Below are 14,494 nucleotides of genomic sequence, written 5' to 3' on the forward strand. Positions count from 1 at the left end.
AATCCTCCCCTGGCAGAGATTACCTTGACTAGACAGCTCCTATACTGTACAGCATGTGTTCTGTGAGGTTCTGGCATTATGAACATTCCCTTGTGTAGAAGTCCTTCTGACTCTCTATTTTCCATTAGTGAAGTGTCACCTTGAGTTACAATAACAATTGTAAAATTGAACTCGGTCTGGAGATTCTGACTGCAAGTTGAGAACATTTATTTTGTCTGCAATTTACCATTCCTTTGTCAATCTGTTTGTCTGCTTTGAATCATTGTCTTTCTGGAATGCCCAATTTTGGCCATGCCAAAGCTTCTTGCAGAAAGAACCAGATGTTTTTTACCAAATGTCCTGGTACTTGTTGCAGTTCATGATTTCCCCTGTCTTTATAACAGCTCCAGGACCTGTAGCTATAAACCTACCACATAATAAAGCATAACAGACTCCTCCCATTCACCAATATTTCACAGTGGATATGAGTATTTTCCCAACATAACCTCCATGGGTTTTAAAAAAAAATAAAAACACTGAAGAGGACGTCCCAAAACCTCACTCTTCATTTCACTGGACAACTAGACATCGGTTAAACCTGTGGTTTTGTTTGGAAAACCAGAGCTGCCTCTTTCTGCGGTGTGCCCTCGGGAAAGGATTCCTCCTCACAACCAGCTAGAAGTACCACATTAATGCAGGACACATGGGACGTTTCGCCCCCCCCTTTCATGAAGAGGCCAGTGGGCATTGGAGATCTCTAACTGGTGCTTTTGGATTCACAGTAGCCTCCCAAACCACTGGTTCCACAGGTTTGAGTGGCAAGATACTGTACATCTGCATTCCTTGCTTGGCAGGGTGTCCTTAAACGTGTTAATAACTAACAACAAAGCAGAAAGTGGTAAGTTCAGCTTTTTGTGGATTCTTCATTTCCCAACTTGTGAAGATCAGTAACTATTTGCCTGCAGACATCAAAGAGATACCTGACCTTAACTGTGATGATGCATTCTGCTGCTGAATAGATATTGCCATGTGTTATCTCTGATAGATTCCCCAGGAAAGAAAAGAAACCTTCAGAGGCCTCTCTACTGCTCTGGCTATATAGGCTTCAACTGCAATTTCAGAGGACATAATGTTTCTGTAGATTTGTATTTATTGAATTATATTTAAAGGCGCACTTAGAGGAGTGAATGAATGCGACTCTCTTGTTTTCTAGAATTCAATTGATTATTTATGACAAATAACTATCTGCAATGCTATCACGTCCGGTATCACAGCCCTCATACTAAAGGCATGGTGCGCAAATAATTACAGCTAAATTAAAAACATGGATTGAAATGAATTACTCCACTTTGTTTCCTTTTTTCAAACTTCCATAACGGCCCATAAGTCAGTAGATGGCTATGTTTATTTAAAGTACAATCACAATTCATTTTTTTGTGTTGGAGTTCTGAATTTCATTTTTGGCCATATGAACTTGAACTTGAACTTGAACTTTATTGCCATATGTAACCGGTACTGGTACAATGGAATTCTTACTTACAGAAAGTCTCTCGATTGTAAAACAAGTGTAAAAAACAAGACAAAGTGCAGACAGTGCATCAAGACAATGTACAAACAATAGACAATGTGCAAGTAAACATGCAGACAGTTTGAATGTAAACAATACAGACGTGTAAACAATGACCGGAGATGTGTGATAGATAAGAAATCATAAAGAGGTAGATCTCCGTGTAAAAAAAGAAAGGGATTCCAATTTCCGTATATTAAGAGTTCCTTACAGAAGAATATTTTGCTTTAAGATCACCCTATTAGAGCACCACAGTGTTGTAGTGGCTAGAATTCCTGCCTTGCAGCTCTGGGACCCTGGGTTCAGTTTCTGGCTTTCTATCCGCTTGGACTTTGTAAGTTCTAGAGGTGCTCCAAAGACAAGCTCATTGTTTTCTGTAAATGTGGCCCTGCTCTGAGTGCATGTGGCCCGTGACAGACTGGTCTACCTCGCCTTGTGCCTGCAGGTTGCTGGGCTGGGCTCCAGATTATACCTGACGAGCCCCATTTTTCTACAATCACCCACTCCTCATTAAGAGCACGAATCGGGAATTACTCCCCTGCGATCGCTGCTCGGGAATCCTCTACCTTCCCCATACAGCCGCCACTGCAACAGCCTCTTAGTTTACAGTATTTAGGGGGCCGGCTCACATCCGCAGGTATCACCCCTTTGGCCAAGTAAGTGAAAGACAAAAATATTTAAAACCCTCTTTCTCAATACCTTGGGAAAGCAAGGGAAATATGTCTGAAACTACTGAATCTACAGTACACGAGTTGGCTCATGGGATCTCATTTTATACTTGCTCTGAATCTGCTCATTCTACAAACATACTGCATTTCCAGTCTCTCAACTGCATGTGTGTGATAACATCTTGCTCTTAAACAGGTACCTACTATAAGTTGGGTCCTTGGCAAATATGTTAAATCAACAGAAATTACTTAAAATAAAAAAACAAAATACCCTTCACCTCACTGAAGTGTACCACTGGCACATTTACACTGGAACCAGCATTTTTAGGTCAAGGATCTGCATGAAAATGACTGACAGCTCTGAAAATAGATAGTTTCAAATATGACAGATTTACATTGTGAAAAATCTTGCAGAGTGAGAAACAGCAACATTCATGTTTAAATCCCAATGAGAAAAGGTTGGAATTTTTAAAAACCCGTTCTTTATTTTATAAAGACATACAGTAATGCTCGTGTTTGTCAGCCTACAGTTAAAAAGGTCAATAAAAAGGGAAATATTGTATAGAAAGAAAGATTTAATTAGATTAATCATTTCAGACAACTGCAGAGAAAGAGAAAATTTTCTAAGCAAGGTGTCCCACAAAATATTAATTTATCTGCAGGGGATATCTGTAAAAGTACAGAATGATTAAATGAGAATAGTCGGAAGTTGTTGATAGATCTACAGTATAATACATAAAATCACAGTTATGGTTTTACAAACCCATACAACTTAGGAACAAAATGTCAATTCTGAGAGACAATAACACCTTGACAGACATAAAATCATTAAACTTAACAGGATTTAATATTTAAAAGATTATTCTAAACAGCGAACACAGAAAGCAAGACTACACTTTTCATTTCCCTGCCATATTAATTTAAACCAACATATGAAACCAACAGTTTTATAATGCAAGCAAAGAATGAATTGAAGCCAGACAAATGCTTGGAAGCTTGGAATACAGATTGTTCATTGGCAAAAATGTTCATTACTCATATATACAATATACAGTATATACACAGAGATGTATAGAAAGACTCCTATACATATCTACATATAATAATATGATATTAAAAGATCAAACTTTGTGACACGTTTTAGTGAATGAGCAAATATAGAGTGCCAGCCTTCTTTTTTTGTGCTTTGACATGTACTGTACTGTATATCTTTTTAGTCCTAAGCAGCAAGTCTGCCTCTAACAGTATTATCTTGGAAAGAGGAATACCGAGAATCTCTCAGTGAGTTCAAGGACCTTCATAAAATATTTTGGACATGCTCCAAGAGCATCAAAATCAAAGCTGGTTTTAAAGCACTTCACTGCGAATAATATAACATGTCTGATAAGCCAGAAATGCCACATCAGCTTAAGACTCCTTATTTATAATTTATGAAAGAGGTATTACAATGACAACTGGAACTAGATAAGTCACTTAATCAGATGCAAATGCAGGAAAGAGTATGCTGTAGATATCATTTAAACTGAAAATTTCACATGATCAATGAAAAACAAATCAGCACTCTAACAACATGTTATATGTTGAGTAATAAGACAGCACTTGATGCCAACAGTTCATTATATGAGGGAGAAAAGATCTTTCTTACTTGGTAATCTTTACTATGCTTAATAAAGTTACTTATATATTCATGTGTTGGCCAAAGGTGACTGTATTAGCATTCTGACTGCTAAAATAATTAGCTTGAAAATGTCATTAAGGCTGCAGTGAAATATCACTTTCACAATCCTTCCATCAAAGCTTCAGTGGCTCTCATTAATAATGAAATATCAACTGGTATCAAGGAAACGATCAAGATGGATCAGGTTTTAATGAATGTTTTGGTCAGAAAGGTTTCAAACTGGTTTGTGCTATTTGTGCTAAAGGAAATTTTAAATTACGGATTTTCAGCTGAAATCTTTCTATTTTCTTTCTCGTTGTAAATTCGAAAACCAGAAAAAATAAGACAAACTGTACCCTTAATTTGAACAGGAAAATCAAAAAGGTAATAGGCAGGTGTTTAAACTAGCTCTTTATGTGTAACAGGTCTTTCATTGAAGCCTCTTTCATCCTTCCAAACTGAATTAGGGGTCCCACAGGCTTGTTGCATATCACTGAAAAACATTTCAGAAGGGCTTCAGATTGGCTCACTGAATTAAGGTGCTCACTCTTACAGAGCCCCTGTAGTTCAGACACTGCTGGTCTTAGTCAGTCATTAGTCAGACATGGCTGGGATTTCCTCAGTACGCTCACAAAAAGACTAGTTAGGCTGCTGGAGTCAGTATCTTTAGCTTGCCAAATGGGGGCTCTTGGGTCTCACCTCAAGATATGTCACTCCTGAAGTTGCAGCTAACTCTTCTGTAAGGCAAAGTGACCCTCCTAAGGGTATCAGAGGAGAAAGTACACAAGGCTCTCCTTACTACTCTCCTTTACCATGGTATATTTACCATAGGTTTTTTACACTTTGACTGTTTTACCACAAATTTACTGCAGTGTCCTAGTTTCACAACGCTGTATTACACTGAACCAAGAGAACACCATGGTGTTCCTTTTACGGTGACACATTTAGCATGGTATTCCCATGGTCCAGTGTAGTAAAGCACAGTAAAGCCACAGGAAGATCCTAGATGTAAGTAAGGTAAAACCTCACACTCTTCATCCTCAAGTTCAGGTAAAAAATTTGTAAGTGATGCTTCTTTTACTTAACACGTACAGTACTCTCTTCTGTTTAAAATCACATAAATGCTGTAATATGGAGCTTTCTAAATTAAAAATATCATAAGAATTGCATTTGAAGTGTTATGAAAATGCTGCTTATAGCCTCCTATGGATCTACAGCACTAAGGACAGAAAGTCAAAATGGAAGTGTCTGGGTGCACTGGTTTGTGTAGGGGAAGACTCTCTTCTGCAGCTCATTACATTCAGGATACGAAGGTGGATGGAACCATGATAACAGGGCTGTCATTACGCCTCCAATCTGCATGGAGAATGATCTTCGTTACACAATGTCATTTAACAATTGACATTTGATCTGGAGAATTTCTTAAGAAAAAGAAATTTCTTGAGTGCCCTGTCATCTGGTATCATCTTAGACTGGAATCATGATGGAGAGACAGCTGCTTTCTCCACATCTTTGACACCTTATCTGCTCATCATTGTTCTTATAGGATGTAATCATAATGCATTACAGTAAATATATTTAACATTTCAGGCAAGCTACTGTAAGTATTAATAATAACTTTAAAACCACAAGCAGTTTCAAAGGCACGATGTCACAAAATATTACAATATTAATTGTTTTTCATTCTCCAATTATAAAGTCAACAAAATGATACCTAAGAAGTTTGGACTCTTTTACTTTTACTTGCTGGCTGCAGCTCTGAGCACGACATCAGAAACATGTGCTATTAGAAACTGACATGTGATGAACTGAGCTAACTGAACATAAAAATAAATTATTTCATCCAAATAAGAGACACAAGAAATCTACAACACAGCTTTGCCAAATGGGAAACAAGCATTATAATATGTGCAAAACCAAATAGTTCTAGTAGACTTGCAATACAATATGAAGTGATGCTGACTGATAAAAGGATTGTTTTTGCAATTGTAAAAGCCTTTGGATACACTTGCTTGCCACTTCATTATAACTACTGATTTGGAATGCAAGATTAGAATTTATACTCTCTTTTCTTCCTGAACAATGGTATTTAAGGTTCCTTGTCAGGAAACCTGTGTGTTGAGCTCATTTCTTTTCTATAATGCCTGAAAATGATGGACAAATGTATCTGAAATGTTTTTATTTGTATTACTTGTCAAAATGCACATTGCCTTTAGTACCTGAAATATGCCTCTGAGACTCAACATATTACACCATTTAGAATATACTGTAGTTTACATTCTTATGACTTCAGGCTTTAAACATGTTTTATATTCTGAAGTTTACAAAGTATCGGGCATTAAAATGATGCTTTTGATGTAATAAAACTGCCACAGAAATGGCCTTGCTCTAAAAGCCTTGAAGACTAGTACAATTCTCTAAGAGTCCTGGAACTCAAGCTGGAACACAACAAACCTATATGTACAGTAAATGATCAGGTCTGAGTGAACCTCACAATTGCCTCTTTGGAAAAGTAGACAAACGTTTATTACGGTGTTCAAGAAACAAAGGGAACATGTCTGAGGAAAATAGAAAAAAAAAAACAAGATTTTGTGATTTTAAGATCGACTGAGACACAATACAGTTTCTTCACTTTTTTAAGGGCCAAACAGTACAAACGGTTTTGTACGATTTCACATAAAAACAAAGGAAACTATATCTACAGTAACACTGCCTATAGGAGATGTAGACTAAGGAATGGTAACCGTGATCACAACACTGGGATAGGTTATTAAGATTGCATATTTTGGGTACCTTGACTTTGAGAGACTGAACATCCAGTATACATGATTTAGTAAGACTGTATAAAGTAATACCTATTGCTCTGCCTTCTCTATCCATAATTAAATGTTGCTCTACACTGCACTGTCCATATTACCCTGACCTTATTAGTGAGTTACTGGTATCCCCAAGTCTAGTGCAGGTCTGGGGCCAGGTGGCATCACTGTTGTGTGTTGCTTCTGATTTGCTGGCCACGCAACAGCCAACATGGATACTGTATTATACACTGCAGAGTAGTAATAATTTTCTAATACAATCTTTTTCTTTCTCAGTTTACCTGTCTTCATCTACTGCATTATTCATTACTCAAAAGCAGAAAGCTGTTCCAGTTGTTGATCTCAAGAGTCAGTCCTGATGTGAAAAACGTTTGAGGTATATTGTCACAAGACAAAACAATTTGCACACAAACAGCAGTGTTGGAAATGCTTTTAATTACCACACTGAAGAGTGTGGCAGTCTGCATTCCCCATTTACAACATAAATAAAATCCTGTAATTCATCAAATAAAGTTCCAACAAACAGAGATACTTGTATCTGAGTAAATAAACTACTACTGTACATAACCTTTAACAGCCTGACGTTCTTCTTCCTTCTGAATTCAAAATCAGGTTTAGACATTATCCCAGTGAAACTGCAGCACATCAGGTGGTCAGTGCTGGGTCACTTCATTTCTTCTATGAAAAACAATTAGCAAGGACACAATGAAATCATTTTGAGGTTACGTAAAAAATAACGTTTGTGCTACCCTTGTCAACTACCTCAAAATACAGGTCTGTACCTCCAAGTTAGTGTCTCAGATATTCATCTCTTTAATGTAAAACAAACTGTACAGTACAATACGGTACATTTAAGTTGCCAGAGATCATTCTATAAGTACAGTACAGATGATTGTTTTTCATACATATTCTTTGCATTTCCAACACGAAGGTGAGTAAAATGTACAGTACAGAGCTGTCAATGCATCAGCAAAATACTGTATATTGTAATGGGGATGGAAAGTCCAGAGTGGAAGATTTGGTCTGAACTGTATTTTCTGGACCTCCCACCCTCTGTCAACTGACCAGCTAGGAGAAGATAACTGGTCAGGTGGTGAATGAAAAACCAAGAGAGAGAGTAGAGCCACTGTACTGCAGGAGAGCAGAAGGAGAAGGTGCTAACAGAACAACAGGTGCACTTGACCCATGGACATGGGAATTTATTTTGTATTGAAGAGTCACTGAGCAAAAAATAAGCCTAGAGAAGATTGTTTTGGAAGGGTTTTGTGAGGAGCCTCCGAGAGAGACTTGAAGCTTAGGGAAGGCTCTTGGAGAGAAATTACACTTCAGAAGCTTGTTGAAAAGGTCGCAGAGAAAGACCTTATTGTGAAAACCAATAAATAGTTTAGGTACCCAGTTATTGATAGAGAGGAGCTAAAGAAGACAGAAGCTCAAAGAAGAGCTGAGCTTTCGCTGCTGTTTTGCAAATTTGATTGTTTTACCCACACTGTAAAGAACGCTGGTTTTGAACCTGACAGCTGTGCTAGTCTATTTTATCTTTACCTGCCAAGTAAAAGAACACTGCTAAAGTACACCACCCCCTGTGTGTCACAAAAGCATATATTAACTTTATGCACAACTCATAACACGCCTTAGATTAAGCTTAACAATACAGTAAGTTGACAAAGTCATATACTGTAAACTGTTGTCTTAGATTTAATCATGTTTGGTGCTAACAGTATTTAGCACTCCAGAGTTTCCAAATGTAGATGACGAACAGCACAAGGGAACACTTCAGACATTTACATAGTCTCTTGGATAATGTGTACCATATGAGCACAGTCTCTACAGGAAGTGATCAGTAATGCATGTCAACATACTGTATCCATGATTAGCAAATTGCAAGAATTTCTCAAAGTACTTCTCACTACATATTAAGGAGCTACTGTACAACATGCATTTTCAAAGAAAGACTTATCTCCAAGCACAGAGATACTGTACCACAGTAATTAGGAAGATGGAAATTTCAATTTCATAAACATACATGCACACATTGTAGTCTCGGTCATGGCCGACATCAAAAGCCGACTAAAAGTTAGCAATTCTTTTTGGATTTTTTGGGATTGTAAACCTGTTTCCAATTTAATTCAATTTCAGTCTCTTTGCAAACTTTGAAATAAGTCTATACATTTCAAGTGACCTTGACAGTCTGTGAAAAAAAGAATGGAATTGAATATAATGGAGAAAAGCAATCTAATACTATAGATGGAAATAAAGACATGAATTGTCTCCATCCTCAATGGGCTATAAAATTTGCTTCTTCAATGATGCACATACAGTGGAACAGTTTATTAGAAGTCTGAAATTTTCTTTCAAAAGGACCATCAATGCTACAGCTACACTTGTCATTAAACTGTGACTAAACCATGAACTAACATCTGGAAAATACTGTACAAATGTTTACATTGACTTTATAAAGATAGTCAATAAATGTTCACTTTCAAATAAAAAATGGAATGCAAAGTACAGCAAAGGTTTCCCCTTTTTTAGAAGGATGTTGTTATAATTGATCAGTACAATTACCTGTCAGCACGTCTTTTAGTTTCAAAATGCATTTTGAAAATGCTTGGCAATCAACCAAAAGGTGTTTCAAATATATATTGTCTCGAATACACATGTACGTTGTGGTCTTTATTTCACTCAATTTACTTTTCAGGTCATTTTTAAAATCCACATTTTTCCCTGTGCCATTAAAGGTGGGATCTGTGCAGTCTGGGTGGATGCTCTGCGCCATTAACTTGCCTCAAGAAAAACAAATGACAAATAATTTAGATACCCAAAGGCACTGCATGACTTTGCCCAGAATTCTTCTTAGACTGTTACCTTAGGCATTTGTACCTGAAGCTACTCTTTAATTCAGCTGTGTCTTCCCCCAGACTCCACCAAAAAGACTTCAAAGTCTGTCAACAAAAATCAATGCTTTTCTGAAGCACGTCTTTCAAATAGAAGCTTTTCTGGCTTGGAACAAGAACAATTTTAACCTTTAGTTTTACTTTGTCAGTTCAATACACCCTGTGTGGTTGCAGACATTGTCATCCTGTCCCAAAGTATTAGGCTATTTATTCATGATTGAAACGGAAACTTTGTAAAACAATTCTATGGCACTTCAGTAACTATTACCCACATCTAATAGGTGACTCTACTCCAGTCCAGCAGATGATTTTTTGCTCAACTATCTTTGCACAATATAAAATATTAATCTGCTGTTCAAGTGAGCCCTGCCTGAAATGTGGAATGCAACAAAATAAAATTAAAATTGAAGTTGAAATCGGAAAGCATTGGAAACCGTTTTTTTGCTAATAAATGGAGAGGCTGTTTCTTCTGAACTCCTTGACAGATTCAATAAATTGAAGATAACAAATCTCAATGAAGTACATGTAATTCTGACATTAACTGATGACTTCTTAATCATAGTATTAGTAGACACTGACAAGGTATGAATATCCTACACATGTACTTACAGTACTTCTGTGAACGAGATTCTTAATATTTCCAATTTAGACACCTTATCCCATCTTTGATATGTTAGAAAATAACCTGAGCACTGTCAATCTCAATAGTGATAGAGTTATTTTAAATATTCGTCTTGTGCATTTTGTGCTTGTGCATTTTACCACTAACTGCATGATGATCATCACTAGAAAAAATGTCCTGTTACTGAATCACCGTTCACTAATAACATTTTAGTTTTAGGTGAGTGTTTTAATGTGGTATTCTGAACTAAAAAAGAAAATAAATGTTTTCTGTCCATTCCATAACAATAAGACTGATATACTGTATCTGCTTATTTTATCACTTTATTTCAAGTACTACAGAAGAGATCAGCCAGGGCACTGACATTCTGTCCCCAGCCCACCAAAACACCATTTTAGTCATATAATGGGGACCACCTGCATATACGTCACCCCACTATAATTCATTTTGCACTGATGGTGTTGAATAAAAGAGGAACGTAATGTAAAAATTACTGCACTTAAATTGATTTTCAAGCAAACAAAATCCAACAATGTGCATGAGTGCGTTATATACACTGTATGCTATGGGATACTGAGGATATAATAATAATTCCTTATACTTATATAGCGCTTTTCTGGAAACTCCACTCAAAACGCTTACAGGTAATAGGGATCCCCTCCACCACCACCAATGTGCAGCATCCACCTGGATGATGCGATGGCAGCCATAGTGCGCCAGAACGCTCACCACACATCAGCTATCAGTGGAGAGGAGAACTGAGTAATGAAGCCAGTTCATAAATGGTGCTTATTAGGAGGACATGATTGGTAGAGACCAGGGTGAAAACAACCTCTTTAAATACATTTCTTTAAACATAAGTTTCCAGTAAATCTTGACTTACTGTACTAATATATACATGTATTTATAATTTACATTAAGAGAGAAAAATGTTTAAGGTTGTTCTGACAAAGACTGTATGATAAGCATGAATGTATGTACTGTATACTAATGAAGCTAATGAAGAACAATGTGCTGATGCTCATGTACTGTACAGTACGTGCTCAATCAGACCTCAGTGGGCACATACATAATATTAATTAGATTTTGAATGGTAAGCAGATAGCTTTGTTGATAATTGGAGTAGTAGGGACAACAAAATATTGAGCTCAAGTGATGGGAGCTCATAAAAATGCCAGGTGCTCTGTGTTTGATATTTGAGATAAGTTCAAATTCAAATTGATTAAGAATCTGTATACACAGCAATTAAAACAAAAAAATGGGGGCTCGTTTGAGGCTGTGCTGGTGACATAATCCTCCACAAATGTAGACAGTTGAATTCTCCCATGGCAGCAGACTCTGTCTTGTGGCTTAGCATGGCACGCTGTTATCTATGGTGCTGTGTATGCTCATGAGTCCCTGAGCGATTGCGATCCAATCTCAGTAGGCACAGAGTAGAGCTGCACCCATCACAAATAGGCAGTGACAGACACGGAAATGTCCAGCCTGAGTAATGAAGATGGCCTGGTTGCTATCAGCATGATGGAAGGCATACTGTCTGTGACAAAAGTTGCTTGGAGAATGAGATGTTCTGCTTTAGGAATCAGCAGTCCAACCTTGCGAAACCAGGAAACATTGCTTGGGACAAGCTGTGTCCTGGAGGGCAGAGGGTCACCATATCAAGCCAGGACCATCACATCCACCCAGTCCTCTGTGTAACTGTTTGGAGCACTGGTTACAGCATTAGGCAAATACATAAAGCAACAACAAATGTATGAGAGAAGTGGTGTTGTTCGGACACTGCTCAGGCCTGAAATGTTGATAGATAAAAATAAAATCACCAGCTTCTATGTGCTGGAGGACATCTGAGGTGGTGACATAGAGGGTGGTGGAGTACTCTATTCACTGATGAATGCCATTTTTTATTTGATACATCTGCTGAAAGACAACTTACAGTATGCGGATGATTTGGTGAGCATTATGCTGAGTGTTGCGTTGTTCAGATCAACTGATTCTGACCAATTTCTACCAATTTCTGGGATGCTCTGCCATTCTGAAGCTGCACAGGCAGAATAGCTGAACATCCCAGCAGGAGGTTGACTTGGCCAATTCTAAGACTTTTCACTTTTTTTTCTCCTGATGAAATGGTTGATTGCATCGGCTGTATGTTTTGTCTTTCTGCTTAATGAAATGCAATACAATAAGCAAGAAGGCAGATTCGTTTACATAAGTAGATAAACTGTTTCTGGAAATGTCAGAATTCATTCTGCTTCTGATAACATCAGTACCAGTACCAGTATCAGTATCAGTTAGACAAGTTCTAGAAGTGGCCATGTGGCTAAGCTTCATAGATGTGGTGGTGTTCTTTGGATCATCTGCAGCTCATTTTTTATTACATTTAACTTTGTTGTTTTTATGCTGCCATCTGCCATGGACACCACATTCATCAAATCAACACCAAATGGTGGTCCCAGAGAAATTACCATCCCATTAAAGATCCCCAGTCTTTAACACTGGGACTAATTTAGATCCCATAACCCAAATCACTTTTTAGAGCTCGAAATTGCTTGTCATTTTCCAAGAGACTTTCCAACTGTCCTTGAATTTCTTTACGATGGAAGGTATGGTTTAGAATGAGATGTTCAATGTCCCATGAATGATTTATAGTCCTCACCAGAGAACTTTGGGCAACTTTTCAGGCTTTCCCCATGTACAGGGCCTATTATTTCACTTAGAATTAAGTGATATTAAGTATTTCCAAAAATCTGTGTGTGCCTGGACCAAACAACCTGCTGCCTTTGCGTGTAAGCAAGTAAGGGAGATCTTTCCCAGGACAGTCCAGATGTACCTGCAGGGTGTGGGTACCCACTCCACCTGGTAGCTTCTTGACCAATCACCAATCGTATTCTCCCCAGTTCAAAAAGTGCATCACCACAAGGCCTTAGGAGAAATCATGTCACCTACAGTAGCAGCCAAACCAGAGACAACGTTCAGCAATACTTACAGTAAGTGGGATGGGAAACTGTAATACTATCACTTTTGTAGCAGCTATAGATATCAGAATACTCTTCTCATATGCTCCATGTTCAGTAAAGCCAGCACATATCAAACAAAAAGATGTTCACTGATAGTGTAAGACAAGATACATTATGCAATGTTTCTGCATCTCATGGTGTCTGAAAAGGCTGATGTACCATGCACACTTGGGTCATAGCTCACGGAATATTATTATTATTTTCACTCAGATATACTGTACAAGGATCTTCCTTACACAGGAACTTCCAAAGGATTAACTGAATCTACATGTCAATGGCTTTCCACCTAATCCAACGATTTCCAAATGTAAACCTCCAAAATAATCTCTAAAACCAATAGATTTTAAAATGCAACTAAGGCCACAATATTTAATCATATTTGAACACATAAAAGATGCCTACTGTATAGGCACTTGACAAATTTTAAAAGTAATATATATATACTGTATATTTAATTCAATATAGATATATACAATCATAAGGTAACTTAGCTCCCTCCCTCCACCTCCAATATTTTATGAGGTATTTACAGAAAATCAAGTGGAATGGCCCAAAAGCTATCTGTGGTAATCCTTAGACAATCTTGACAAACATACTGTATACAGTACTTCCTATAATTGAAGGATGTCAGCATTGCTGACTATAGGTCTATGAAAATCTAAAAAGAGTATTACAAGCTCAGATAAAACCACTTCTTTAAAATAGCTTGTTGAATTCAGGTAAGAAGTATATAATATTTCAGACTGATATACTCTGAAAAATGTTTTTGTAGGTATATTTACATCTATTAAATGCAAAATTGCACAACACAATAGTTCTTACAATGGGGGCGTTAATATCCATGTGCAAATATGCTCTTTGTGAATGGTTTAGATTTACAAAGCCTGCTTCAAATATCAGAAGATGTACCTGTCAAAAGATTAACATCCAAATGAGAATTAAAAGCAGTGTGATTTTTCTAGGCAACAGAGAAGGTGAGAAGCTTAAAGCCGCAGGCTTGCAATGTTGATTTTAATGAAAAGTGAAAATTACTTGAATTTCCAATGAGTTAAAGATTATTGTTGACATTTGAAAAAACATTTGCTCTATCAATAATCCATTAATAAACTGTGGTCAATAAAACAAAATTCAACACAGCTCACAGTGGCTACAATTTTTTAAATTGTTTCACCTTAATGACTGAAATAGATACCACAATTAATACAGTACATTGAATTTTCAGGGCAAGCAAAATCGTTTTCCAGAAAAAGCACAATCAACAAATCACAAATATGTTCCTA

At 37.2% G+C, this 14,494-nt stretch overlaps 1 protein-coding gene and 1 long non-coding RNA gene across 12 annotated transcripts in view; both read right to left on the reverse strand.

Annotated features, from left to right (window-relative positions):
* dmd (dystrophin) overlaps window positions 1–14,494 on the reverse strand; it is a 728,682-nt gene that overhangs the window by 653,031 nt on the left and 61,157 nt on the right. The window lies entirely within an intron of this gene.
* On the reverse strand, window positions 7,104–13,134 carry LOC148675756 (uncharacterized). Its single transcript, XR_015941494.1, has 2 exons — window positions 13,028–13,134; window positions 7,104–11,898 (listed from the first exon to the last, which is right to left on the reverse strand). It is a non-coding gene; the product is annotated as an uncharacterized LOC148675756 (long non-coding RNA).

The sequence above is a fragment of the Lepisosteus platostomus genome, chromosome 2 (genome assembly GCF_059453375.1).
Source record: "Lepisosteus platostomus isolate fLepPlt1 chromosome 2, fLepPlt1.hap1, whole genome shotgun sequence".
NCBI classification, from domain to species: Eukaryota; Metazoa; Chordata; class Actinopteri; order Semionotiformes; family Lepisosteidae; genus Lepisosteus; species Lepisosteus platostomus.